Below are 24,846 nucleotides of genomic sequence, written 5' to 3' on the forward strand. Positions count from 1 at the left end.
CTGTCAGGACACTAACTACAGTGGTTAGCTGCATTCACCTCCGTGGCAATGTCTTGCAGTCCCCCAAGCCTCTTGACTACAGGTATGTGGCTGGATAACAAGTGGATAGACGCTTCATCTCTCTCGCCGTCAGGTGTTGCCGTGAATCATACTTAACGTAGCTTTCTGCACGCGTCAGCGTAGCGTCAGTCGAGCCAAGTCGAGACAAGTCGCATAAGAGGAGTAACAAAAACGCGCGATTCCGGTACCGGGAATCGAACCCGGGCCTCCTGGGTGAGAGCCAGGTATCCTAGCCACTAGACCACACCGGATAACGACGGCAGTGCTCTTTCCAGCGAACGCAGCAGCCACCCACGATTAACTGGCGACAACTGTAAAAAATCCACTCTCTCGCGTTATAGAACGGCGTGCTCCGGACGCATTTCGTGGAGACGGACGCCAGCAATGATGAGAGCAGAAGGTGCCTACAAATCCTGTCGTTGCACCACGCACTGTTCTACGACAATTCACCAAGCAGACGCTCACGCCTTGTTGTGCTGTTTCCTTTGCGGGCAATGAGTGCATCTGCCTTCGACACAGGAAACATTACACGTTTGGCAGCTGTGGGATTGGAACCCACGCCTCCGAAGAGAATGGTGCCTGAAACCAGCGCCTTAGACCGCTCGGCCACGCTACCTACACAACACGCGCGTCACAAGAGCTGCGTCCTACCCCACGAGAACACACCGCAACGGCACAAAAATGAGATGTAAAAAGTGGCAACGGTGGGATTCGAACCCACGCCTCCGAAGAGACTGGTGCCTAAAACCAGCGCCTTAGACCGCTCGGCCACGTTACCGTTGGAGCAGCAGCCGCAAAACGTTTCCTTTGTACTACAAAGATCACTTCGAAATGGAAGTATCTTGGCAATCGCCGTGCCATGTATTTCCACTGCTCTCCCACTGGAAGCGTCTCTTTAGGCCATCCACAGCAAGAAAAAGCCGTGCCCGCCGTGTGGCAGCGACGCCACTTGTCTGTAGCTGTCGCAGTTAAGGAGACAGCGTCAAGAGACGTTTTCGTGCCGTGACCAGGTTTCGAACCTGGGCTTTCCGTAACCACTAAAGTATCGTAGCTGTAACTGTCAGGCGGAGCTAGAATGCTCCATGTATCAAACATATGTGAGCTCAAGGAGGTTACACTTGAAGAAAAAGCGGCAGGTTAACGCGATCACAGCAAAGCCCCCGGCAGCTACGGGACTCGAAACCGCGCCTACAGAGAGACTGGTGCCTGAAACCAGCGCCTTAAAGCGCTCGGCCACGCTACATGCGCTGCTTGGTGCGCCAGTGTTCCTAGCATTTGTACAAACAGTGCACGCCACAGCTTCCTGTTCTGCTGGGACTGGCTGCTCATCCATCGCACTTCAAACAACTGCCCTTTTCGACTACAGAGAGCAGCGGACGTCTGCGCTCTGGGAGGCGACATTACGTGTTGGGGATGAAGTGGTAGGGCAAACTGCGGCCTGCGGAACACGACCGAAAAAGTCAAGAGAGTACTGTCATTTCGAGTACTCGTCATTGCAACGGCAGCAAGGCAAAACTTTCAAAATTGCCGTGACCAGGATTCGAACCTGGGTTATTGCGGCCACAACGCAATGTCCTAACCACTAGACGATCACGGCCACGGACGCGCCCGCGAAAGCAGCTGCCGGTAATGCAAGTGGCGATACACAGCAGAGCCTAGGCCAAGGTGTACGCCACAGCAGTGTGAGACACGGTCTCCATCACATGCATACGAGCAAATGAACGTGCCTGCGCTGTCAGGACACTAACTACAGTGGTTAGCTGCATTCACCTCCGTGGCAATGTCTTGCAGTCCCCCAAGCCTCTTGACTACAGGTATGTGGCTGGATAACAAGTGGATAGACGCTTCATCTCTCTCGCCGTCAGGTGTTGCCGTGAATCATACTTAACGTAGCTTTCTGCACGCGTCAGCGTAGCGTCAGTCGAGCAAAGTCGAGACAAGTCGCATAAGAGGAGCAACAAAAACGCGCGATTCCGGTACCGGGAATCGAACCCGGGCCTCCTGGGTGAGAGCCAGGTATCCTAGCCACTAGACCACACCGGATAACGACGGCAGTGCTCTTTCCAGCGAACGCAGCAGCCACCCACGGTTAACTGACGACAACTGTAAAAAATCCACTCTCTCGCGTTATAGAACGGCGTGCTCCGGACGCATTTCGTGGAGACGGACGCCAGCAATGATGAGAGCAAAAGGTGCCTACAAATCCTGTCGTTGCACCACGCACTGTTCTACGACAATTCACCAAGCAGACGCTCACGCCTTGTTGTGCTGTTTCCTTTGCGGGCAATGAGTGCATCTGCCTTCGACACAGGAAACATTACACGTTTGGCAGCTGTGGGATTGGAACCCACGCCTCCGAAGAGAATGGTGCCTGAAACCAGCGCCTTAGACCGCTCGGCCACGCTACCTACACAACACGCGCGTCACAAGAGCTGCGTCCTACCCCACGAGAACACACCGCAACGGCACAAAAATGAGATGTAAAAAGTGGCAACGGTGGGATTCGAACCCACGCCTCCGAAGAGACTGGTGCCTAAAACCAGCGCCTTAGACCGCTCGGCCACGTTACCGTTGGAGCAGCAGCCGCAAAACGTTTCCTTTGTACTACAAAGATCACTTCGAAATGGAAGTATCTTGGCAATCGCCGTGCCATGTATTTCCACTGCTCTCCCACTGGAAGCGTCTCTTTAGGCCATCCACAGCAAGAAAAAGCCGTGCCCGCCGTGTGGCAGCGACGCCACTTGTCTGTAGCTGTCGCAGTTAAGGAGACAGCGTCAAGAGACGTTTTCGTGCCGTGACCAGGTTTCGAACCTGGGCTTTCCGTAACCACTAAAGTATCGTAGCTGTAACTGTCAGGCGGAGCTAGAATGCTCCATGTATCAAACATATGTGAGCTCAAGGAGGTTACACTTGAAGAAAAAGCGGCAGGTTAACGCGATCACAGCAAAGCCCCCGGCAGCTACGGGACTCGAAACCGCGCCTACAGAGAGACTGGTGCCTGAAACCAGCGCCTTAAAGCGCTCGGCCACGCTACATGCGCTGCTTGGTGCGCCAGTGTTCCTAGCATTTGTACAAACAGTGCACGCCACAGCTTCCTGTTCTGCTGGGACTGGCTGCTCATCCATCGCACTTCAAACAACTGCCCTTTTCGACTACAGAGAGCAGCGGACGTCTGCGCTCTGGGAGGCGACATTACGTGTTGGGGATGAAGTGGTAGGGCAAACTGCGGCCTGCGGAACACGACCGAAAAAGTCAAGAGAGTACTGTCATTTCGAGTACTCGTCATTGCAACGGCAGCAAGGCAAAACTTTCAAAATTGCCGTGACCAGGATTCGAACCTGGGTTATTGCGGCCACAACGCAATGTCCTAACCACTAGACGATCACGGCCACGGACGCGCCCGCGAAAGCAGCTGCCGGTAATGCAAGTGGCGATACACAGCAGAGCCTAGGCCAAGGTGTACGCCACAGCAGTGTGAGACACGGTCTCCATCACATGTATACGAGCAAATGAACGTGCCTGCGCTGTCAGGACACTAACTACAGTGGTTAGCTGCATTCACCTCCGTGGCAATGTCTTGCAGTCCCCCAAGCCTCTTGACTACAGGTATGTGGCTGGATAACAAGTGGATAGACGCTTCATCTCTCTCGCCGTCAGGTGTTGCCGTGAATCATACTTAACGTAGCTTTCTGCACGCGTCAGCGTAGCGTCAGTCGAGCCAAGTCGAGACAAGTCGCATAAGAGGAGCAACAAAAACGCGCGATTCCGGTACCGGGAATCGAACCCGGGCCTCCTGGGTGAGAGCCAGGTATCCTAGCCACTAGACCACACCGGATAACGACGGCAGTGCTCTTTCCAGCGAACGCAGCAGCCACCCACGGTTAACTGACGACAACTGTAAAAAATCCACTCTCTCGCGTTATAGAACGGCGTGCTCCGGACGCATTTCGTGGAGACGGACGCCAGCAATGATGAGAGCAAAAGGTGCCTACAAATCCTGTCGTTGCACCACGCACTGTTCTACGACAATTCACCAAGCAGACGCTCACGCCTTGTTGTGCTGTTTCCTTTGCAGGCAATGAGTGCATCTGCCTTCGACACAGGAAACATTACACGTTTGGCAGCTGTGGGATTGGAACCCACGCCTCCGAAGAGAATGGTGCCTGAAACCAGCGCCTTAGACCGCTCGGCCACGCTACCTACACAACACGCGCGTCACAAGAGCTGCGTCCTACCCCACGAGAACACACCGCAACGGCACAAAAATGAGATGTAAAAAGTGGCAACGGTGGGATTCGAACCCACGCCTCCGAAGAGACTGGTGCCTAAAACCAGCGCCTTAGACCGCTCGGCCACGTTACCGTTGGAGCAGCAGCCGCAAAACGTTTCCTTTGTACTACAAAGATCACTTCGAAATGGAAGTATCTTGGCAATCGCCGTGCCATGTATTTCCACTGCTCTCCCACTGGAAGCGTCTCTTTAGGCCATCCACAGCAAGAAAAAGCCGTGCCCGCCGTGTGGCAGCGACGCCACTTGTCTGTAGCTGTCGCAGTTAAGGAGACAGCGTCAAGAGACGTTTTCGTGCCGTGACCAGGTTTCGAACCTGGGCTTTCCGTAACCACTAAAGTATCGTAGCTGTAACTGTCAGGCGGAGCTAGAATGCTCCATGTATCAAACATATGTGAGCTCAAGGAGGTTACACTTGAAGAAAAAGCGGCAGGTTAACGCGATCACAGCAAAGCCCCCGGCAGCTACGGGACTCGAAACCGCGCCTACAGAGAGACTGGTGCCTGAAACCAGCGCCTTAAAGCGCTCGGCCACGCTACATGCGCTGCTTGGTGCGCCAGTGTTCCTAGCATTTGTACAAACAGTGCACGCCACAGCTTCCTGTTCTGCTGGGACTGGCTGCTCATCCATCGCACTTCAAACAACTGCCCTTTTCGACTACAGAGAGCAGCGGACGTCTGCGCTCTGGGAGGCGACATTACGTGTTGGGGATGAAGTGGTAGGGCAAACTGCGGCCTGCGGAACACGACCGAAAAAGTCAAGAGAGTACTGTCATTTCGAGTACTCGTCATTGCAACGGCAGCAAGGCAAAACTTTCAAAATTGCCGTGACCAGGATTCGAACCTGGGTTATTGCGGCCACAACGCAATGTCCTAACCACTAGACGATCACGGCCACGGACGCGCCCGCGAAAGCAGCTGCCGGTAATGCAAGTGGCGATACACAGCAGAGCCTAGGCCAAGGTGTACGCCACAGCAGTGTGAGACACGGTCTCCATCACATGCATACGAGCAAATGAACGTGCCTGCGCTGTCAGGACACTAACTACAGTGGTTAGCTGCATTCACCTCCGTGGCAATGTCTTGCAGTCCCCCAAGCCTCTTGACTACAGGTATGTGGCTGGATAACAAGTGGATAGACGCTTCATCTCTCTCGCCGTCAGGTGTTGCCGTGAATCATACTTAACGTAGCTTTCTGCACGCGTCAGCGTAGCGTCAGTCGAGCAAAGTCGAGACAAGTCGCATAAGAGGAGCAACAAAAACGCGCGATTCCGGTACCGGGAATCGAACCCGGGCCTCCTGGGTGAGAGCCAGGTATCCTAGCCACTAGACCACACCGGATAACGACGGCAGTGCTCTTTCCAGCGAACGCAGCAGCCACCCACGGTTAACTGACGACAACTGTAAAAAATCCACTCTCTCGCGTTATAGAACGGCGTGCTCCGGACGCATTTCGTGGAGACGGACGCCAGCAATGATGAGAGCAAAAGGTGCCTACAAATCCTGTCGTTGCACCACGCACTGTTCTACGACAATTCACCAAGCAGACGCTCACGCCTTGTTGTGCTGTTTCCTTTGCGGGCAATGAGTGCATCTGCCTTCGACACAGGAAACATTACACGTTTGGCAGCTGTGGGATTGGAACCCACGCCTCCGAAGAGAATGGTGCCTGAAACCAGCGCCTTAGACCGCTCGGCCACGCTACCTACACAACACGCGCGTCACAAGAGCTGCGTCCTACCCCACGAGAACACACCGCAACGGCACAAAAATGAGATGTAAAAAGTGGCAACGGTGGGATTCGAACCCACGCCTCCGAAGAGACTGGTGCCTAAAACCAGCGCCTTAGACCGCTCGGCCACGTTACCGTTGGAGCAGCAGCCGCAAAACGTTTCCTTTGTACTACAAAGATCACTTCGAAATGGAAGTATCTTGGCAATCGCCGTGCCATGTATTTCCACTGCTCTCCCACTGGAAGCGTCTCTTTAGGCCATCCACAGCAAGAAAAAGCCGTGCCCGCCGTGTGGCAGCGACGCCACTTGTCTGTAGCTGTCGCAGTTAAGGAGACAGCGTCAAGAGACGTTTTCGTGCCGTGACCAGGTTTCGAACCTGGGCTTTCCGTAACCACTAAAGTATCGTAGCTGTAACTGTCAGGCGGAGCTAGAATGCTCCATGTATCAAACATATGTGAGCTCAAGGAGGTTACACTTGAAGAAAAAGTGGCAGGTTAACGCGATCACAGCAAAGCCCCCGGCAGCTACGGGACTCGAAACCGCGCCTACAGAGAGACTGGTGCCTGAAACCAGCGCCTTAAAGCGCTCGGCCACGCTACATGCGCTGCTTGGTGCGCCAGTGTTCCTAGCATTTGTACAAACAGTGCACGCCACAGCTTCCTGTTCTGCTGGGACTGGCTGCTCATCCATCGCACTTCAAACAACTGCCCTTTTCGACTACAGAGAGCAGCGGACGTCTGCGCTCTGGGAGGCGACATTACGTGTTGGGGATGAAGTGGTAGGGCAAACTGCGGCCTGCGGAACACGACCGAAAAAGTCAAGAGAGTACTGTCATTTCGAGTACTCGTCATTGCAACGGCAGCAAGGCAAAACTTTCAAAATTGCCGTGACCAGGATTCGAACCTGGGTTATTGCGGCCACAACGCAATGTCCTAACCACTAGACGATCACGGCCACGGACGCGCCCGCGAAAGCAGCTGCCGGTAATGCAAGTGGCGATACACAGCAGAGCCTAGGCCAAGGTGTACGCCACAGCAGTGTGAGACACGGTCTCCATCACATGTATACGAGCAAATGAACGTGCCTGCGCTGTCAGGACACTAACTACAGTGGTTAGCTGCATTCACCTCCGTGGCAATGTCTTGCAGTCCCCCAAGCCTCTTGACTACAGGTATGTGGCTGGATAACAAGTGGATAGACGCTTCATCTCTCTCGCCGTCAGGTGTTGCCGTGAATCATACTTAACGTAGCTTTCTGCACGCGTCAGCGTAGCGTCAGTCGAGCAAAGTCGAGACAAGTCGCATAAGAGGAGCAACAAAAACGCGCGATTCCGGTACCGGGAATCGAACCCGGGCCTCCTGGGTGAGAGCCAGGTATCCTAGCCACTAGACCACACCGGATAACGACGGCAGTGCTCTTTCCAGCGAACGCAGCAGCCACCCACGGTTAACTGACGACAACTGTAAAAAATCCACTCTCTCGCGTTATAGAACGGCGTGCTCCGGACGCATTTCGTGGAGACGGACGCCAGCAATGATGAGAGCAAAAGGTGCCTACAAATCCTGTCGTTGCACCACGCACTGTTCTACGACAATTCACCAAGCAGACGCTCACGCCTTGTTGTGCTGTTTCCTTTGCGGGCAATGAGTGCATCTGCCTTCGACACAGGAAACATTACACGTTTGGCAGCTGTGGGATTGGAACCCACGCCTCCGAAGAGAATGGTGCCTGAAACCAGCGCCTTAGACCGCTCGGCCACGCTACCTACACAACACGCGCGTCACAAGAGCTGCGTCCTACCCCACGAGAACACACCGCAACGGCACAAAAATGAGATGTAAAAAGTGGCAACGGTGGGATTCGAACCCACGCCTCCGAAGAGACTGGTGCCTAAAACCAGCGCCTTAGACCGCTCGGCCACGTTACCGTTGGAGCAGCAGCCGCAAAACGTTTCCTTTGTACTACAAAGATCACTTCGAAATGGAAGTATCTTGGCAATCGCCGTGCCATGTATTTCCACTGCTCTCCCACTGGAAGCGTCTCTTTAGGCCATCCACAGCAAGAAAAAGCCGTGCCCGCCGTGTGGCAGCGACGCCACTTGTCTGTAGCTGTCGCAGTTAAGGAGACAGCGTCAAGAGACGTTTTCGTGCCGTGACCAGGTTTCGAACCTGGGCTTTCCGTAACCACTAAAGTATCGTAGCTGTAACTGTCAGGCGGAGCTAGAATGCTCCATGTATCAAACATATGTGAGCTCAAGGAGGTTACACTTGAAGAAAAAGCGGCAGGTTAACGCGATCACAGCAAAGCCCCCGGCAGCTACGGGACTCGAAACCGCGCCTACAGAGAGACTGGTGCCTGAAACCAGCGCCTTAAAGGGCTCGGCCACGCTACATGCGCTGCTTGGTGCGCCAGTGTTCCTAGCATTTGTACAAACAGTGCACGCCACAGCTTCCTGTTCTGCTGGGACTGGCTGCTCATCCATCGCACTTCAAACAACTGCCCTTTTCGACTACAGAGAGCAGCGGACGTCTGCGCTCTGGGAGGCGACATTACGTGTTGGGGATGAAGTGGTAGGGCAAACTGCGGCCTGCGGAACACGACCGAAAAAGTCAAGAGAGTACTGTCATTTCGAGTACTCGTCATTGCAACGGCAGCAAGGCAAAACTTTCAAAATTGCCGTGACCAGGATTCGAACCTGGGTTATTGCGGCCACAACGCAATGTCCTAACCACTAGACGATCACGGCCACGGACGCGCCCGCGAAAGCAGCTGCCGGTAATGCAAGTGGCGATACACAGCAGAGCCTAGGCCAAGGTGTACGCCACAGCAGTGTGAGACACGGTCTCCATCACATGTATACGAGCAAATGAACGTGCCTGCGCTGTCAGGACACTAACTACAGTGGTTAGCTGCATTCACCTCCGTGGCAATGTCTTGCAGTCCCCCAAGCCTCTTGACTACAGGTATGTGGCTGGATAACAAGTGGATAGACGCTTCATCTCTCTCGCCGTCAGGTGTTGCCGTGAATCATACTTAACGTAGCTTTCTGCACGCGTCAGCGTAGCGTCAGTCGAGCAAAGTCGAGACAAGTCGCATAAGAGGAGCAACAAAAACGCGCGATTCCGGTACCGGGAATCGAACCCGGGCCTCCTGGGTGAGAGCCAGGTATCCTAGCCACTAGACCACACCGGATAACGACGGCAGTGCTCTTTCCAGCGAACGCAGCAGCCACCCACGGTTAACTGACGACAACTGTAAAAAATCCACTCTCTCGCGTTATAGAACGGCGTGCTCCGGACGCATTTCGTGGAGACGGACGCCAGCAATGATGAGAGCAAAAGGTGCCTACAAATCCTGTCGTTGCACCACGCACTGTTCTACGACAATTCACCAAGCAGACGCTCACGCCTTGTTGTGCTGTTTCCTTTGCGGGCAATGAGTGCATCTGCCTTCGACACAGGAAACATTACACGTTTGGCAGCTGTGGGATTGGAACCCACGCCTCCGAAGAGAATGGTGCCTGAAACCAGCGCCTTAGACCGCTCGGCCACGCTACCTACACAACACGCGCGTCACAAGAGCTGCGTCCTACCCCACGAGAACACACCGCAACGGCACAAAAATGAGATGTAAAAAGTGGCAACGGTGGGATTCGAACCCACGCCTCCGAAGAGACTGGTGCCTAAAACCAGCGCCTTAGACCGCTCGGCCACGTTACCGTTGGAGCAGCAGCCGCAAAACGTTTCCTTTGTACTACAAAGATCACTTCGAAATGGAAGTATCTTGGCAATCGCCGTGCCATGTATTTCCACTGCTCTCCCACTGGAAGCGTCTCTTTAGGCCATCCACAGCAAGAAAAAGCCGTGCCCGCCGTGTGGCAGCGACGCCACTTGTCTGTAGCTGTCGCAGTTAAGGAGACAGCGTCAAGAGACGTTTTCGTGCCGTGACCAGGTTTCGAACCTGGGCTTTCCGTAACCACTAAAGTATCGTAGCTGTAACTGTCAGGCGGAGCTAGAATGCTCCATGTATCAAACATATGTGAGCTCAAGGAGGTTACACTTGAAGAAAAAGCGGCAGGTTAACGCGATCACAGCAAAGCCCCCGGCAGCTACGGGACTCGAAACCGCGCCTACAGAGAGACTGGTGCCTGAAACCAGCGCCTTAAAGCGCTCGGCCACGCTACATGCGCTGCTTGGTGCGCCAGTGTTCCTAGCATTTGTACAAACAGTGCACGCCACAGCTTCCTGTTCTGCTGGGACTGGCTGCTCATCCATCGCACTTCAAACAACTGCCCTTTTCGACTACAGAGAGCAGCGGACGTCTGCGCTCTGGGAGGCGACATTACGTGTTGGGGATGAAGTGGTAGGGCAAACTGCGGCCTGCGGAACACGACCGAAAAAGTCAAGAGAGTACTGTCATTTCGAGTACTCGTCATTGCAACGGCAGCAAGGCAAAACTTTCAAAATTGCCGTGACCAGGATTCGAACCTGGGTTATTGCGGCCACAACGCAATGTCCTAACCACTAGACGATCACGGCCACGGACGCGCCCGCGAAAGCAGCTGCCGGTAATGCAAGTGGCGATACACAGCAGAGCCTAGGCCAAGGTGTACGCCACAGCAGTGTGAGACACGGTCTCCATCACATGTATACGAGCAAATGAACGTGCCTGCGCTGTCAGGACACTAACTACAGTGGTTAGCTGCATTCACCTCCGTGGCAATGTCTTGCAGTCCCCCAAGCCTCTTGACTACAGGTATGTGGCTGGATAACAAGTGGATAGACGCTTCATCTCTCTCGCCGTCAGGTGTTGCCGTGAATCATACTTAACGTAGCTTTCTGCACGCGTCAGCGTAGCGTCAGTCGAGCAAAGTCGAGACAAGTCGCATAAGAGGAGCAACAAAAACGCGCGATTCCGGTACCGGGAATCGAACCCGGGCCTCCTGGGTGAGAGCCAGGTATCCTAGCCACTAGACCACACCGGATAACGACGGCAGTGCTCTTTCCAGCGAACGCAGCAGCCACCCACGGTTAACTGACGACAACTGTAAAAAATCCACTCTCTCGCGTTATAGAACGGCGTGCTCCGGACGCATTTCGTGGAGACGGACGCCAGCAATGATGAGAGCAAAAGGTGCCTACAAATCCTGTCGTTGCACCACGCACTGTTCTACGACAATTCACCAAGCAGACGCTCACGCCTTGTTGTGCTGTTTCCTTTGCGGGCAATGAGTGCATCTGCCTTCGACACAGGAAACATTACACGTTTGGCAGCTGTGGGATTGGAACCCACGCCTCCGAAGAGAATGGTGCCTGAAACCAGCGCCTTAGACCGCTCGGCCACGCTACCTACACAACACGCGCGTCACAAGAGCTGCGTCCTACCCCACGAGAACACACCGCAACGGCACAAAAATGAGATGTAAAAAGTGGCAACGGTGGGATTCGAACCCACGCCTCCGAAGAGACTGGTGCCTAAAACCAGCGCCTTAGACCGCTCGGCCACGTTACCGTTGGAGCAGCAGCCGCAAAACGTTTCCTTTGTACTACAAAGATCACTTCGAAATGGAAGTATCTTGGCAATCGCCGTGCCATGTATTTCCACTGCTCTCCCACTGGAAGCGTCTCTTTAGGCCATCCACAGCAAGAAAAAGCCGTGCCCGCCGTGTGGCAGCGACGCCACTTGTCTGTAGCTGTCGCAGTTAAGGAGACAGCGTCAAGAGACGTTTTCGTGCCGTGACCAGGTTTCGAACCTGGGCTTTCCGTAACCACTAAAGTATCGTAGCTGTAACTGTCAGGCGGAGCTAGAATGCTCCATGTATCAAACATATGTGAGCTCAAGGAGGTTACACTTGAAGAAAAAGCGGCAGGTTAACGCGATCACAGCAAAGCCCCCGGCAGCTACGGGACTCGAAACCGCGCCTACAGAGAGACTGGTGCCTGAAACCAGCGCCTTAAAGCGCTCGGCCACGCTACATGCGCTGCTTGGTGCGCCAGTGTTCCTAGCATTTGTACAAACAGTGCACGCCACAGCTTCCTGTTCTGCTGGGACTGGCTGCTCATCCATCGCACTTCAAACAACTGCCCTTTTCGACTACAGAGAGCAGCGGACGTCTGCGCTCTGGGAGGCGACATTACGTGTTGGGGATGAAGTGGTAGGGCAAACTGCGGCCTGCGGAACACGACCGAAAAAGTCAAGAGAGTACTGTCATTTCGAGTACTCGTCATTGCAACGGCAGCAAGGCAAAACTTTCAAAATTGCCGTGACCAGGATTCGAACCTGGGTTATTGCGGCCACAACGCAATGTCCTAACCACTAGACGATCACGGCCACGGACGCGCCCGCGAAAGCAGCTGCCGGTAATGCAAGTGGCGATACACAGCAGAGCCTAGGCCAAGGTGTACGCCACAGCAGTGTGAGACACGGTCTCCATCACATGTATACGAGCAAATGAACGTGCCTGCGCTGTCAGGACACTAACTACAGTGGTTAGCTGCATTCACCTCCGTGGCAATGTCTTGCAGTCCCCCAAGCCTCTTGACTACAGGTATGTGGCTGGATAACAAGTGGATAGACGCTTCATCTCTCTCGCCGTCAGGTGTTGCCGTGAATCATACTTAACGTAGCTTTCTGCACGCGTCAGCGTAGCGTCAGTCGAGCAAAGTCGAGACAAGTCGCATAAGAGGAGCAACAAAAACGCGCGATTCCGGTACCGGGAATCGAACCCGGGCCTCCTGGGTGAGAGCCAGGTATCCTAGCCACTAGACCACACCGGATAACGACGGCAGTGCTCTTTCCAGCGAACGCAGCAGCCACCCACGGTTAACTGACGACAACTGTAAAAAATCCACTCTCTCGCGTTATAGAACGGCGTGCTCCGGACGCATTTCGTGGAGACGGACGCCAGCAATGATGAGAGCAAAAGGTGCCTACAAATCCTGTCGTTGCACCACGCACTGTTCTACGACAATTCACCAAGCAGACGCTCACGCCTTGTTGTGCTGTTTCCTTTGCGGGCAATGAGTGCATCTGCCTTCGACACAGGAAACATTACACGTTTGGCAGCTGTGGGATTGGAACCCACGCCTCCGAAGAGAATGGTGCCTGAAACCAGCGCCTTAGACCGCTCGGCCACGCTACCTACACAACACGCGCGTCACAAGAGCTGCGTCCTACCCCACGAGAACACACCGCAACGGCACAAAAATGAGATGTAAAAAGTGGCAACGGTGGGATTCGAACCCACGCCTCCGAAGAGACTGGTGCCTAAAACCAGCGCCTTAGACCGCTCGGCCACGTTACCGTTGGAGCAGCAGCCGCAAAACGTTTCCTTTGTACTACAAAGATCACTTCGAAATGGAAGTATCTTGGCAATCGCCGTGCCATGTATTTCCACTGCTCTCCCACTGGAAGCGTCTCTTTAGGCCATCCACAGCAAGAAAAAGCCGTGCCCGCCGTGTGGCAGCGACGCCACTTGTCTGTAGCTGTCGCAGTTAAGGAGACAGCGTCAAGAGACGTTTTCGTGCCGTGACCAGGTTTCGAACCTGGGCTTTCCGTAACCACTAAAGTATCGTAGCTGTAACTGTCAGGCGGAGCTAGAATGCTCCATGTATCAAACATATGTGAGCTCAAGGAGGTTACACTTGAAGAAAAAGCGGCAGGTTAACGCGATCACAGCAAAGCCCCCGGCAGCTACGGGACTCGAAACCGCGCCTACAGAGAGACTGGTGCCTGAAACCAGCGCCTTAAAGCGCTCGGCCACGCTACATGCGCTGCTTGGTGCGCCAGTGTTCCTAGCATTTGTACAAACAGTGCACGCCACAGCTTCCTGTTCTGCTGGGACTGGCTGCTCATCCATCGCACTTCAAACAACTGCCCTTTTCGACTACAGAGAGCAGCGAACGTCTGCGCTCTGGGAGGCGACATTACGTGTTGGGGATGAAGTGGTAGGGCAAACTGCGGCCTGCGGAACACGACCGAAAAAGTCAAGAGAGTACTGTCATTTCGAGTACTCGTCATTGCAACGGCAGCAAGGCAAAACTTTCAAAATTGCCGTGACCAGGATTCGAACCTGGGTTATTGCGGCCACAACGCAATGTCCTAACCACTAGACGATCACGGCCACGGACGCGCCCGCGAAAGCAGCTGCCGGTAATGCAAGTGGCGATACACAGCAGAGCCTAGGCCAAGGTGTACGCCACAGCAGTGTGAGACACGGTCTCCATCACATGTATACGAGCAAATGAACGTGCCTGCGCTGTCAGGACACTAACTACAGTGGTTAGCTGCATTCACCTCCGTGGCAATGTCTTGCAGTCCCCCAAGCCTCTTGACTACAGGTATGTGGCTGGATAACAAGTGGATAGACGCTTCATCTCTCTCGCCGTCAGGTGTTGCCGTGAATCATACTTAACGTAGCTTTCTGCACGCGTCAGCGTAGCGTCAGTCGAGCCAAGTCGAGACAAGTCGCATAAGAGGAGCAACAAAAACGCGCGATTCCGGTACCGGGAATCGAACCCGGGCCTCCTGGGTGAGAGCCAGGTATCCTAGCCACTAGACCACACCGGATAACGACGGCAGTGCTCTTTCCAGCGAACGCAGCAGCCACCCACGGTTAACTGACGACAACTGTAAAAAATCCACTCTCTCGCGTTATAGAACGGCGTGCTCCGGACGCATTTCGTGGAGACGGACGCCAGCAATGATGAGAGCAAAAGGTGCCTACAAATCCTGTCGTTGCACCACGCACTGTTCTACGACAATTCACCAAGCAGACGCTCACGCCTTGTTGTGCTGTTTCCTTTGCGGGCAATGAGTGCATCTGCCTTCGACACAGGAAACATTACACGTTTGGCAGCTGTGGGATTGGAACCCACGCCTCCGAAGAGAATGGTGCCTGAAACCAGCGCCTTAGACCGCTCGGCCACGCTACCTACACAACACGCGCGTCACAAGAGCTGCGTCCTACCCCACGAGAACACACCGCAACGGCACAAAAATGAGATGTAAAAAGTGGCAACGGTGGGATTCGAACCCACGCCTCCGAAGAGACTGGTGCCTAAAACCAGCGCCTTAGACCGCTCGGCCACGTTACCGTTGGAGCAGCAGCCGCAAAACGTTTCCTTTGTACTACAAAGATCACTTCGAAATGGAAGTATCTTGGCAATCGCCGTGCCATGTACTTCCACTGCTCTCCCACTGGAAGCGTCTCTTTAGGCCATCCACAGCAAGAAAAAGCCGTGCCCGCCGTGTGGCAGCGACGCCACTTGTCTGTAGCTGTCGCAGTTAAGGAGACAGCGTCAAGAGACGTTTTCGTGCCGTGACCAGGTTTCGAACCTGGGCTTTCCGTAACCACTAAAGTATCGTAGCTGTAACTGTCAGGCGGAGCTAGAATGCTCCATGTATCAAACATATGTGAGCTCAAGGAGGTTACACTTGAAGAAAAAGCGGCAGGTTAACGCGATCACAGCAAAGCCCCCGGCAGCTACGGGACTCGAAACCGCGCCTACAGAGAGACTGGTGCCTGAAACCAGCGCCTTAAAGCGCTCGGCCACGCTACATGCGCTGCTTGGTGCGCCAGTGTTCCTAGCATTTGTACAAACAGTGCACGCCACAGCTTCCTGTTCTGCTGGGACTGGCTGCTCATCCATCGCACTTCAAACAACTGCCCTTTTCGACTACAGAGAGCAGCGGACGTCTGCGCTCTGGGAGGCGACATTACGTGTTGGGGATGAAGTGGTAGGGCAAACTGCGGCCTGCGGAACACGACCGAAAAAGTCAAGAGAGTACTGTCATTTCGAGTACTCGTCATTGCAACGGCAGCAAGGCAAAACTTTCAAAATTGCCGTGACCAGGATTCGAACCTGGGTTATTGCGGCCACAACGCAATGTCCTAACCACTAGACGATCACGGCCACGGACGCGCCCGCGAAAGCAGCTGCCGGTAATGCAAGTGGCGATACACAGCAGAGCCTAGGCCAAGGTGTACGCCACAGCAGTGTGAGACACGGTCTCCATCACATGTATACGAGCAAATGAACGTGCCTGCGCTGTCAGGACACTAACTACAGTGGTTAGCTGCATTCACCTCCGTGGCAATGTCTTGCAGTCCCCCAAGCCTCTTGACTACAGGTATGTGGCTGGATAACAAGTGGATAGACGCTTCATCTCTCTCGCCGTCAGGTGTTGCCGTGAATCATACTTAACGTAGCTTTCTGCACGCGTCAGCGTAGCGTCAGTCGAGCAAAGTCGAGACAAGTCGCATAAGAGGAGCAACAAAAACGCGCGATTCCGGTACCGGGAATCGAACCCGGGCCTCCTGGGTGAGAGCCAGGTATCCTAGCCACTAGACCACACCGGATAACGACGGCAGTGCTCTTTCCAGCGAACGCAGCAGCCACCCACGGTTAACTGACGACAACTGTAAAAAATCCACTCTCTCGCGTTATAGAACGGCGTGCTCCGGACGCATTTCGTGGAGACGGACGCCAGCAATGATGAGAGCAAAAGGTGCCTACAAATCCTGTCGTTGCACCACGCACTGTTCTACGACAATTCACCAAGCAGACGCTCACGCCTTGTTGTGCTGTTTCCTTTGCGGGCAATGAGTGCATCTGCCTTCGACACAGGAAACATTACACGTTTGGCAGCTGTGGGATTGGAACCCACGCCTCCGAAGAGAATGGTGCCTGAAACCAGCGCCTTAGACCGCTCGGCCACGCTACCTACACAACACGCGCGTCACAAGAGCTGCGTCCTACCCCACGAGAACACACCGCAACGGCACAAAAATGAGATGTAAAAAGTGGCAACGGTGGGATTCGAACCCACGCCTCCGAAGAGACTGGTGCCTAAAACCAGCGCCTTAGACCGCTCGGCCACGTTACCGTTGGAGCAGCAGCCGCAAAACGTTTCCTTTGTACTACAAAGATCACTTCGAAATGGAAGTATCTTGGCAATCGCCGTGCCATGTATTTCCACTGCTCTCCCACTGGAAGCGTCTCTTTAGGCCATCCACAGCAAGAAAAAGCCGTGCCCGCCGTGTGGCAGCGACGCCACTTGTCTGTAGCTGTCGCAGTTAAGGAGACAGCGTCAAGAGACGTTTTCGTGCCGTGACCAGGTTTCGAACCTGGGCTTTCCGTAACCACTAAAGTATCGTAGCTGTAACTGTCAGGCGGAGCTAGAATGCTCCATGTATCAAACATATGTGAGCTCAAGGAGGTTACACTTGAAGAAAAAGCGGCAGGTTAACGCGATCACAGCAAAGCCCCCGGCAGCTACGGGACTCGAAACCGCGCCTACAGAGAGACTGGTGCCTGAAACCAGCGCCTTAAAGCGCTCGGCCACGCTACATGCGCTGCTTGGTGCGCCAGTGTTCCTAGCATTTGTACAAACAGTGCACGCCACAGCTTCCTGTTCTGCTGGGACTGGCTGCTCATCCATCGCACTTCAAACAACTGCCCTTTTCGACTACAGAGAGCAGCGGACGTCTGCGCTCTGGGAGGCGACATTACGTGTTGGGGATGAAGTGGTAGGGCAAACTGCGGCCTGCGGAACACGACCGAAAAAGTCAAGAGAGTACTGTCATTTCGAGTACTCGTCATTGCAACGGCAGCAAGGCAAAACTTTCAAAATTGCCGTGACCAGGATTCGAACCTGGGTTATTGCGGCCACAACGCAATGTCCTAACCACTAGACGATCACGGCCACGGACGCGCCCGCGAAAGCAGCTGCCGGTAATGCAAGTGGCGATACACAGCAGAGCCTAGGCCAAGGTGTACGCCACAGCAGTGTGAGACACGGTCTCCATCACATGTATACGAGCAAATGAACGTGCCTGCGCTGTCAGGACACTAACTACAGTGGTTAGCTGCATTCACCTCCGTGGCAATGTCTTGCAGTCCCCCAAGCCTCTTGACTACAGGTATGTGGCTGGATAACAAGTGGATAGACGCTTCATCTCTCTCGCCGTCAGGTGTTGCCGTGAATCATACTTAACGTAGCTTTCTGCACGCGTCAGCGTAGCGTCAGTCGAGCCAAGTCGAGACAAGTCGCATAAGAGGAGCAACAAAAACGCGCGATTCCGGTACCGGGAATCGAACCCGGGCCTCCTGGGTGAGAGCCAGGTATCCTAGCCACTAGACCACACCGGATAACGACGGCAGTGCTCTTTCCAGCGAACGCAGCAGCCACCCACGGTTAACTGACGACAACTGTAAAAAATCCACTCTCTCGCGTTATAGAACGGCGTGCTCCGGACGCATTTCGTGGAGACGGACGCCAGCAATGATGAGAGCAAAAGGTGCCTACAAATCCTGTCGTTGCACCACGCACTGTTCTACGACAATTCACCAAGCAGACGCTCACGCCTTGTTGTGCTGTTTCCTTTGCGGGCAATGAGTGCATCTGCCTTCGACACAGGAAACATTACACGTTTGGCAGCTGTGGGATTGGAACCCACGCCTCCGAAGAGAATGGTGCCTGAAACCAGCGCCTTAGACCGCTCGGCCACGCTACCTACACAACACGCGCGTCACAAGAGCTGCGTCCTACCCCACGAGAACACACCGCAACGGCACAAAAATGAGATGTAAAAAGTGGCAACGGTGGGATTCGAACCCACGCCTCCGAAGAGACTGGTGCCTAAAACCAGCGCCTTAGACCGCTCGGCCACGTTACCGTTGGAGCAGCAGCCGCAAAACGTTTCCTTTGTACTACAAAGATCACTTCGAAATGGAAGTATCTTGGCAATCGCCGTGCCATGTATTTCCACTGCTCTCCCACTGGAAGCGTCTCTTTAGGCCATCCACAGCAAGAAAAAGCCGTGCCCGCCGTGTGGCAGCGACGCCACTTGTCTGTAGCTGTCGCAGTTAAGGAGACAGCGTCAAGAGACGTTTTCGTGCCGTGACCAGGTTTCGAACCTGGGCTTTCCGTAACCACTAAAGTATCGTAGCTGTAACTGTCAGGCGGAGCTAGAATGCTCCATGTATCAAACATATGTGAGCTCAAGGAGGTTACACTTGAAGAAAAAGCGGCAGGTTAACGCGATCACAGCAAAGCCCCCGGCAGCTACGGGACTCGAAACCGCGCCTACAGAGAGACTGGTGCCTGAAACCAGCGCCTTAAAGCGCTCGGCCACGCTACATGCGCTGCTTGGTGCGCCAGTGTTCCTAGCATTTGTACAAACAGTGCACGCCACAGCTTCCTGTTCTGCTGGGACTGGCTGCTCATCCATCGCACTTCAAACAACTGCCCTTTTCGACTACAGAGAGCAGCGGACGTCTGCGCTCTGGGAGGCGACATTACGTGTTGGGGATGAAGTGGTAGGGCAAACTGCGGCCTGCGGAACACGACCGAAAAAGTCAAGAGAGTACTGTCATTTCGAGTACTCGTCATTGCAACGGCAGCAAGGCAAAACTTTCAAAATTGCCGTGACCAGGATTCGAACCTGGGTTATTGCGGCCACAACGCAATGTCCTAACCACTAGACGATCACGGCCACGGACGCGCCCGCGAAAGCAGCTGCCGGTAATGCAAGTGGCGATACACAGCAGAGCCTAGGCCAAGGTGTACGCCACAGCAGTGTGAGACACGGTCTCCATCACATGTATACGAGCAAATGAACGTGCCTGCGCTGTCAGGACACTAACTACAGTGGTTAGCTGCATTCACCTCCGTGGCAATGTCTTGCAGTCCCCCAAGCCTCTTGACTACAGGTATGTGGCTGGATAACAAGTGGATAGACGCTTCATCTCTCTCGCCGTCAGGTGTTGCCGTGAATCATACTTAACGTAGCTTTCTGCACGCGTCAGCGTAGCGTCAGTCGAGCCAAGTCGAGACAAGTCGCATAAGAGGAGCAACAAAAACGCGCGATTCCGGTACCGGGAATCGAACCCGGGCCTCCTGGGTGAGAGCCAGGTATCCTAGCCACTAGACCACACCGGATAACGACGGCAGTGCTCTTTCCAGCGAACGCAGCAGCCACCCACGGTTAACTGACGACAACTGTAAAAAATCCACTCTCTCGCGTTATAGAACGGCGTGCTCCGGACGCATTTCGTGGAGACGGACGCCAGCAATGATGAGAGCAAAAGGTGCCTACAAATCCTGTCGTTGCACCACGCACTGTTCTACGACAATTCACCAAGCAGACGCTCACGCCTTGTTGTGCTGTTTCCTTTGCGGGCAATGAGTGCATCTGCCTTCGACACAGGAAACATTACACGTTTGGCAGCTGTGGGATTGGAACCCACGCCTCCGAAGAGAATGGTGCCTGAAACCAGCGCCTTAGACCGCTCGGCCACGCTACCTACACAACACGCGCGTCACAAGAGCTGCGTCCTACCCCACGAGAACACACCGCAACGGCACAAAAATGAGATGTAAAAAGTGGCAACGGTGGGATTCGAACCCACGCCTCCGAAGAGACTGGTGCCTAAAACCAGCGCCTTAGACCGCTCGGCCACGTTACCGTTGGAGCAGCAGCCGCAAAACGTTTCCTTTGTACTACAAAGATCACTTCGAAATGGAAGTATCTTGGCAATCGCCGTGCCATGTATTTCCACTGCTCTCCCACTGGAAGCGTCTCTTTAGGCCATCCACAGCAAGAAAAAGCCGTGCCCGCCGTGTGGCAGCGACGCCACTTGTCTGTAGCTGTCGCAGTTAAGGAGACAGCGTCAAGAGACGTTTTCGTGCCGTGACCAGGTTTCGAACCTGGGCTTTCCGTAACCACTAAAGTATCGTAGCTGTAACTGTCAGGCGGAGCTAGAATGCTCCATGTATCAAACATATGTGAGCTCAAGGAGGTTACACTTGAAGAAAAAGCGGCAGGTTAACGCGATCACAGCAAAGCCCCCGGCAGCTACGGGACTCGAAACCGCGCCTACAGAGAGACTGGTGCCTGAAACCAGCGCCTTAAAGCGCTCGGCCACGCTACATGCGCTGCTTGGTGCGCCAGTGTTCCTAGCATTTGTACAAACAGTGCACGCCACAGCTTCCTGTTCTGCTGGGACTGGCTGCTCATCCATCGCACTTCAAACAACTGCCCTTTTCGACTACAGAGAGCAGCGGACGTCTGCGCTCTGGGAGGCGACATTACGTGTTGGGGATGAAGTGGTAGGGCAAACTGCGGCCTGCGGAACACGACCGAAAAAGTCAAGAGAGTACTGTCATTTCGAGTACTCGTCATTGCAACGGCAGCAAGGCAAAACTTTCAAAATTGCCGTGACCAGGATTCGAACCTGGGTTATTGCGGCCACAACGCAATGTCCTAACCACTAGACGATCACGGCCACGGACGCGCCCGCGAAAGCAGCTGCCGGTAATGCAAGTGGCGATACACAGCAGAGCCTAGGCCAAGGTGTACGCCACAGCAGTGTGAGACACGGTCTCCATCACATGTATACGAGCAAATGAACGTGCCTGCGCTGTCAGGACACTAACTACAGTGGTTAGCTGCATTCACCTCCGTGGCAATGTCTTGCAGTCCCCCAAGCCTCTTGACTACAGGTATGTGGCTGGATAACAAGTGGATAGACGCTTCATCTCTCTCGCCGTCAGGTGTTGCCGTGAATCATACTTAACGTAGCTTTCTGCACGCGTCAGCGTAGCGTCAGTCGAGCAAAGTCGAGACAAGTCGCATAAGAGGAGCAACAAAAACGCGCGATTCCGGTACCGGGAATCGAACCCGGGCCTCCTGGGTGAGAGCCAGGTATCCTAGCCACTAGACCACACCGGATAACGACGGCATTGCTCTTTCCAGCGAACGCAGCAGCCACCCACGGTTAACTGACGACAACTGTAAAAAATCCACTCTCTCGCGTTATAGAACGGCGTGCTCCGGACGCATTTCGTGGAGACGGACGCCAGCAATGATGAGAGCAAAAGGTGCCTACAAATCCTGTCGTTGCACCACGCACTGTTCTACGACAATTCACCAAGCAGACGCTCACGCCTTGTTGTGCTGTTTCCTTTGCGGGCAATGAGTGCATCTGCCTTCGACACAGGAAACATTACACGTTTGGCAGCTGTGGGATTGGAACCCACGCCTCCGAAGAGAATGGTGCCTGAAACCAGCGCCTTAGACCGCTCGGCCACGCTACCTACACAACACGCGCGTCACAAGAGCTGCGTCCCACCCCACGAGAACACACCGCAACGGCACAAAAATGAGATGTAAAAAGTGGCAACGGTGGGATTCGAACCCACGCCTCCGAAGAGACTGGTGCCTAAAACCAGCGCCTTAGACCGCTCGGCCACGTTACCGTTGGAGCAGCAGCCGCAAAACGTTTCCTTTGTACTACAAAGATCACTTCGAAATGGAAGTATCTTGGCAATCGCCGTGCCATGTATTTCCACTGCTCTCCCACTGGAAGCGTCTCTTTAGGCCATCCACAGCAAGAAAAAGCCGTGCCCGCCGTGTGGCAGCGACGCCACATGTCTGTAGCTGTCGCAGTTAAGGAGACAGCGTCAAGAGACGTTTTCGTGCCGTGACCAGGTTTCGAACCTGGGCTTTCCGTAACCACTAAAGTATCGTAGCTGTAACTGTCAGGCGGAGCTAGAATGCTCCATGTATCAAACATATGTGAGCTCAAGGAGGTTACACTTGAAGAAAAAGCGGCAGGTTAACGCGATCACAGCAAAGCCCCCGGCAGCTACGGGACTCGAAACCGCGCCTACAGAGAGACTGGTGCCTGAAACCAGCGCCTTAAAGCGCTCGGCCACGCTACATGCGCTGCTTGGTGCGCCAGTGTTCCTAGCATTTGTACAAACAGTGCACGCCACAGCTTCCTGTTCTGCTGGGACTGGCTGCTCATCCATCGCACTTCAAACAACTGCCCTTTTCGACTACAGAGAGCAGCGGACGTCTGCGCTCTGGGAGGCGACATTACGTGTTGGGGATGAAGTGGTAGGGCAAACTGCGGCCTGCGGAACACGACCGAAAAAGTCAAGAGAGTACTGTCATTTCGAGTACTCGTCATTGCAACGGCAGCAAGGCAAAACTTTCAAAATTGCCGTGACCAGGATTCGAACCTGGGTTATTGCGGCCACAACGCAATGTCCTAACCACTAGACGATCACGGCCACGGACGCGCCCGCGAAAGCAGCTGCCTGTAATGCAAGTGGCGATACACAGCAGAGCCTAGGCCAAGGTGTACGCCACAGCAGTGTGAGACACGGTCTCCATCACATGTATACGAGCAAATGAACGTGCCTGCGCTGTCAGGACACTAACTACAGTGGTTAGCTGCATTCACCTCCGTGGCAATGTCTTGCAGTCCCCCAAGCCTCTTGACTACAGGTATGTGGCTGGATAACAAGTGGATAGACGCTTCATCTCTCTCGCCGTCAGGTGTTGCCGTGAATCATACTTAACGTAGCTTTCTGCACGCGTCAGCGTAGCGTCAGTCGAGCAAAGTCGAGACAAGTCGCATAAGAGGAGCAACAAAAACGCGCGATTCCGGTACCGGGAATCGAACCCGGGCCTCCTGGGTGAGAGCCAGGTATCCTAGCCACTAGACCACACCGGATAACGACGGCAGTGCTCTTTCCAGCGAACGCAGCAGCCACCCACGGTTAACTGACGACAACTGTAAAAAATCCACTCTCTCGCGTTATAGAACGGCGTGCTCCGGACGCATTTCGTGGAGACGGACGCCAGCAATGATGAGAGCAAAAGGTGCCTACAAATCCTGTCGTTGCACCACGCACTGTTCTACGACAATTCACCAAGCAGACGCTCACGCCTTGTTGTGCTGTTTCCTTTGCGGGCAATGAGTGCATCTGCCTTCGACACAGGAAACATTACACGTTTGGCAGCTGTGGGATTGGAACCCACGCCTCCGAAGAGAATGGTGCCTGAAACCAGCGCCTTAGACCGCTCGGCCACGCTACCTACACAACACGCGCGTCACAAGAGCTGCGTCCTACCCCACGAGAACACACCGCAACGGCACAAAAATGAGATGTAAAAAGTGGCAACGGTGGGATTCGAACCCACGCCTCCGAAGAGACTGGTGCCTAAAACCAGCGCCTTAGACCGCTCGGCCACGTTACCGTTGGAGCAGCAGCCGCAAAACGTTTCCTTTGTACTACAAAGATCACTTCGAAATGGAAGTATCTTGGCAATCGCCGTGCCATGTATTTCCACTGCTCTCCCACTGGAAGCGTCTCTTTAGGCCATCCACAGCAAGAAAAAGCCGTGCCCGCCGTGTGGCAGCGACGCCACTTGTCTGTAGCTGTCGCAGTTAAGGAGACAGCGTCAAGAGACGTTTTCGTGCCGTGACCAGGTTTCGAACCTGGGCTTTCCGTAACCACTAAAGTATCGTAGCTGTAACTGTCAGGCGGAGCTAGAATGCTCCATGTATCAAACATATGTGAGCTCAAGGAGGTTACACTTGAAGAAAAAGCGGCAGGTTAACGCGATCACAGCAAAGCCCCCGGCAGCTACGGGACTCGAAACCGCGCCTACAGAGAGACTGGTGCCTGAAACCAGCGCCTTAAAGCGCTCGGCCACGCTACATGCGCTGCTTGGTGCGCCAGTGTTCCTAGCATTTGTACAAACAGTGCACGCCACAGCTTCCTGTTCTGCTGGGACTGGCTGCTCATCCATCGCACTTCAAACAACTGCCCTTTTCGACTACAGAGAGCAGCGGACGTCTGCGCTCTGGGAGGCGACATTACGTGTTGGGGATGAAGTGGTAGGGCAAACTGCGGCCTGCGGAACACGACCGAAAAAGTCAAAAGAGTACTGTCATTTCGAGTACTCG

At 54.2% G+C, this 24,846-nt stretch overlaps 41 non-coding genes across 41 annotated transcripts; all 41 read right to left on the bottom strand.

Moving 5' to 3' along the window:
- Positions 1 to 239: 239 nt before the first annotated feature.
- Positions 240 to 311, bottom strand: Trnae-cuc. Its single transcript has one exon. It is a non-coding gene; the product is annotated as a tRNA-Glu (tRNA).
- Positions 312 to 756: 445 nt separating this feature from the next.
- Trnal-uag lies at positions 757 to 838 on the bottom strand. Its single transcript has one exon. It is a non-coding gene; the product is annotated as a tRNA-Leu (tRNA).
- Positions 839 to 1,585: 747 nt separating this feature from the next.
- Trnah-gug lies at positions 1,586 to 1,657 on the bottom strand. Its single transcript has one exon. It is a non-coding gene; the product is annotated as a tRNA-His (tRNA).
- A 374-nt stretch (positions 1,658 to 2,031) lies between these two features.
- On the bottom strand, positions 2,032 to 2,103 carry Trnae-cuc. Its single transcript has one exon. It is a non-coding gene; the product is annotated as a tRNA-Glu (tRNA).
- Positions 2,104 to 2,548: 445 nt separating this feature from the next.
- On the bottom strand, positions 2,549 to 2,630 carry Trnal-uag. Its single transcript has one exon. It is a non-coding gene; the product is annotated as a tRNA-Leu (tRNA).
- A 747-nt stretch (positions 2,631 to 3,377) lies between these two features.
- On the bottom strand, positions 3,378 to 3,449 carry Trnah-gug. Its single transcript has one exon. It is a non-coding gene; the product is annotated as a tRNA-His (tRNA).
- Positions 3,450 to 3,823: 374 nt separating this feature from the next.
- On the bottom strand, positions 3,824 to 3,895 carry Trnae-cuc. The gene has a single exon. It is a non-coding gene; the product is annotated as a tRNA-Glu (tRNA).
- A 445-nt stretch (positions 3,896 to 4,340) lies between these two features.
- On the bottom strand, positions 4,341 to 4,422 carry Trnal-uag. Its single transcript has one exon. It is a non-coding gene; the product is annotated as a tRNA-Leu (tRNA).
- A 747-nt stretch (positions 4,423 to 5,169) lies between these two features.
- Trnah-gug lies at positions 5,170 to 5,241 on the bottom strand. Its single transcript has one exon. It is a non-coding gene; the product is annotated as a tRNA-His (tRNA).
- A 374-nt stretch (positions 5,242 to 5,615) lies between these two features.
- On the bottom strand, positions 5,616 to 5,687 carry Trnae-cuc. Its single transcript has one exon. It is a non-coding gene; the product is annotated as a tRNA-Glu (tRNA).
- Positions 5,688 to 6,132: 445 nt separating this feature from the next.
- On the bottom strand, positions 6,133 to 6,214 carry Trnal-uag. Its single transcript has one exon. It is a non-coding gene; the product is annotated as a tRNA-Leu (tRNA).
- A 747-nt stretch (positions 6,215 to 6,961) lies between these two features.
- Trnah-gug lies at positions 6,962 to 7,033 on the bottom strand. The gene has a single exon. It is a non-coding gene; the product is annotated as a tRNA-His (tRNA).
- A 374-nt stretch (positions 7,034 to 7,407) lies between these two features.
- On the bottom strand, positions 7,408 to 7,479 carry Trnae-cuc. Its single transcript has one exon. It is a non-coding gene; the product is annotated as a tRNA-Glu (tRNA).
- A 445-nt stretch (positions 7,480 to 7,924) lies between these two features.
- Positions 7,925 to 8,006, bottom strand: Trnal-uag. The gene has a single exon. It is a non-coding gene; the product is annotated as a tRNA-Leu (tRNA).
- Positions 8,007 to 8,753: 747 nt separating this feature from the next.
- Positions 8,754 to 8,825, bottom strand: Trnah-gug. The gene has a single exon. It is a non-coding gene; the product is annotated as a tRNA-His (tRNA).
- A 374-nt stretch (positions 8,826 to 9,199) lies between these two features.
- Positions 9,200 to 9,271, bottom strand: Trnae-cuc. Its single transcript has one exon. It is a non-coding gene; the product is annotated as a tRNA-Glu (tRNA).
- Positions 9,272 to 9,716: 445 nt separating this feature from the next.
- Trnal-uag lies at positions 9,717 to 9,798 on the bottom strand. The gene has a single exon. It is a non-coding gene; the product is annotated as a tRNA-Leu (tRNA).
- A 747-nt stretch (positions 9,799 to 10,545) lies between these two features.
- Trnah-gug lies at positions 10,546 to 10,617 on the bottom strand. Its single transcript has one exon. It is a non-coding gene; the product is annotated as a tRNA-His (tRNA).
- Positions 10,618 to 10,991: 374 nt separating this feature from the next.
- Positions 10,992 to 11,063, bottom strand: Trnae-cuc. Its single transcript has one exon. It is a non-coding gene; the product is annotated as a tRNA-Glu (tRNA).
- Positions 11,064 to 11,508: 445 nt separating this feature from the next.
- Trnal-uag lies at positions 11,509 to 11,590 on the bottom strand. The gene has a single exon. It is a non-coding gene; the product is annotated as a tRNA-Leu (tRNA).
- A 747-nt stretch (positions 11,591 to 12,337) lies between these two features.
- Trnah-gug lies at positions 12,338 to 12,409 on the bottom strand. The gene has a single exon. It is a non-coding gene; the product is annotated as a tRNA-His (tRNA).
- A 374-nt stretch (positions 12,410 to 12,783) lies between these two features.
- Trnae-cuc lies at positions 12,784 to 12,855 on the bottom strand. The gene has a single exon. It is a non-coding gene; the product is annotated as a tRNA-Glu (tRNA).
- A 445-nt stretch (positions 12,856 to 13,300) lies between these two features.
- Positions 13,301 to 13,382, bottom strand: Trnal-uag. The gene has a single exon. It is a non-coding gene; the product is annotated as a tRNA-Leu (tRNA).
- Positions 13,383 to 14,129: 747 nt separating this feature from the next.
- Positions 14,130 to 14,201, bottom strand: Trnah-gug. Its single transcript has one exon. It is a non-coding gene; the product is annotated as a tRNA-His (tRNA).
- A 374-nt stretch (positions 14,202 to 14,575) lies between these two features.
- Trnae-cuc lies at positions 14,576 to 14,647 on the bottom strand. Its single transcript has one exon. It is a non-coding gene; the product is annotated as a tRNA-Glu (tRNA).
- A 445-nt stretch (positions 14,648 to 15,092) lies between these two features.
- Trnal-uag lies at positions 15,093 to 15,174 on the bottom strand. Its single transcript has one exon. It is a non-coding gene; the product is annotated as a tRNA-Leu (tRNA).
- Positions 15,175 to 15,921: 747 nt separating this feature from the next.
- On the bottom strand, positions 15,922 to 15,993 carry Trnah-gug. The gene has a single exon. It is a non-coding gene; the product is annotated as a tRNA-His (tRNA).
- Positions 15,994 to 16,367: 374 nt separating this feature from the next.
- Positions 16,368 to 16,439, bottom strand: Trnae-cuc. Its single transcript has one exon. It is a non-coding gene; the product is annotated as a tRNA-Glu (tRNA).
- A 445-nt stretch (positions 16,440 to 16,884) lies between these two features.
- Trnal-uag lies at positions 16,885 to 16,966 on the bottom strand. The gene has a single exon. It is a non-coding gene; the product is annotated as a tRNA-Leu (tRNA).
- Positions 16,967 to 17,713: 747 nt separating this feature from the next.
- Trnah-gug lies at positions 17,714 to 17,785 on the bottom strand. Its single transcript has one exon. It is a non-coding gene; the product is annotated as a tRNA-His (tRNA).
- A 374-nt stretch (positions 17,786 to 18,159) lies between these two features.
- Positions 18,160 to 18,231, bottom strand: Trnae-cuc. Its single transcript has one exon. It is a non-coding gene; the product is annotated as a tRNA-Glu (tRNA).
- A 445-nt stretch (positions 18,232 to 18,676) lies between these two features.
- Trnal-uag lies at positions 18,677 to 18,758 on the bottom strand. Its single transcript has one exon. It is a non-coding gene; the product is annotated as a tRNA-Leu (tRNA).
- A 747-nt stretch (positions 18,759 to 19,505) lies between these two features.
- On the bottom strand, positions 19,506 to 19,577 carry Trnah-gug. The gene has a single exon. It is a non-coding gene; the product is annotated as a tRNA-His (tRNA).
- A 374-nt stretch (positions 19,578 to 19,951) lies between these two features.
- Positions 19,952 to 20,023, bottom strand: Trnae-cuc. The gene has a single exon. It is a non-coding gene; the product is annotated as a tRNA-Glu (tRNA).
- A 445-nt stretch (positions 20,024 to 20,468) lies between these two features.
- On the bottom strand, positions 20,469 to 20,550 carry Trnal-uag. The gene has a single exon. It is a non-coding gene; the product is annotated as a tRNA-Leu (tRNA).
- Positions 20,551 to 21,297: 747 nt separating this feature from the next.
- Positions 21,298 to 21,369, bottom strand: Trnah-gug. Its single transcript has one exon. It is a non-coding gene; the product is annotated as a tRNA-His (tRNA).
- Positions 21,370 to 21,743: 374 nt separating this feature from the next.
- On the bottom strand, positions 21,744 to 21,815 carry Trnae-cuc. Its single transcript has one exon. It is a non-coding gene; the product is annotated as a tRNA-Glu (tRNA).
- Positions 21,816 to 22,260: 445 nt separating this feature from the next.
- Positions 22,261 to 22,342, bottom strand: Trnal-uag. Its single transcript has one exon. It is a non-coding gene; the product is annotated as a tRNA-Leu (tRNA).
- Positions 22,343 to 23,089: 747 nt separating this feature from the next.
- Trnah-gug lies at positions 23,090 to 23,161 on the bottom strand. Its single transcript has one exon. It is a non-coding gene; the product is annotated as a tRNA-His (tRNA).
- A 374-nt stretch (positions 23,162 to 23,535) lies between these two features.
- Positions 23,536 to 23,607, bottom strand: Trnae-cuc. Its single transcript has one exon. It is a non-coding gene; the product is annotated as a tRNA-Glu (tRNA).
- Positions 23,608 to 24,052: 445 nt separating this feature from the next.
- Positions 24,053 to 24,134, bottom strand: Trnal-uag. The gene has a single exon. It is a non-coding gene; the product is annotated as a tRNA-Leu (tRNA).
- Positions 24,135 to 24,846: the final 712 nt, after the last annotated feature.

This window comes from Schistocerca americana, chromosome 1 (assembly GCF_021461395.2).
Source record: "Schistocerca americana isolate TAMUIC-IGC-003095 chromosome 1, iqSchAmer2.1, whole genome shotgun sequence".
NCBI lineage: Eukaryota > Metazoa > Arthropoda > Insecta > Orthoptera > Acrididae > Schistocerca > Schistocerca americana.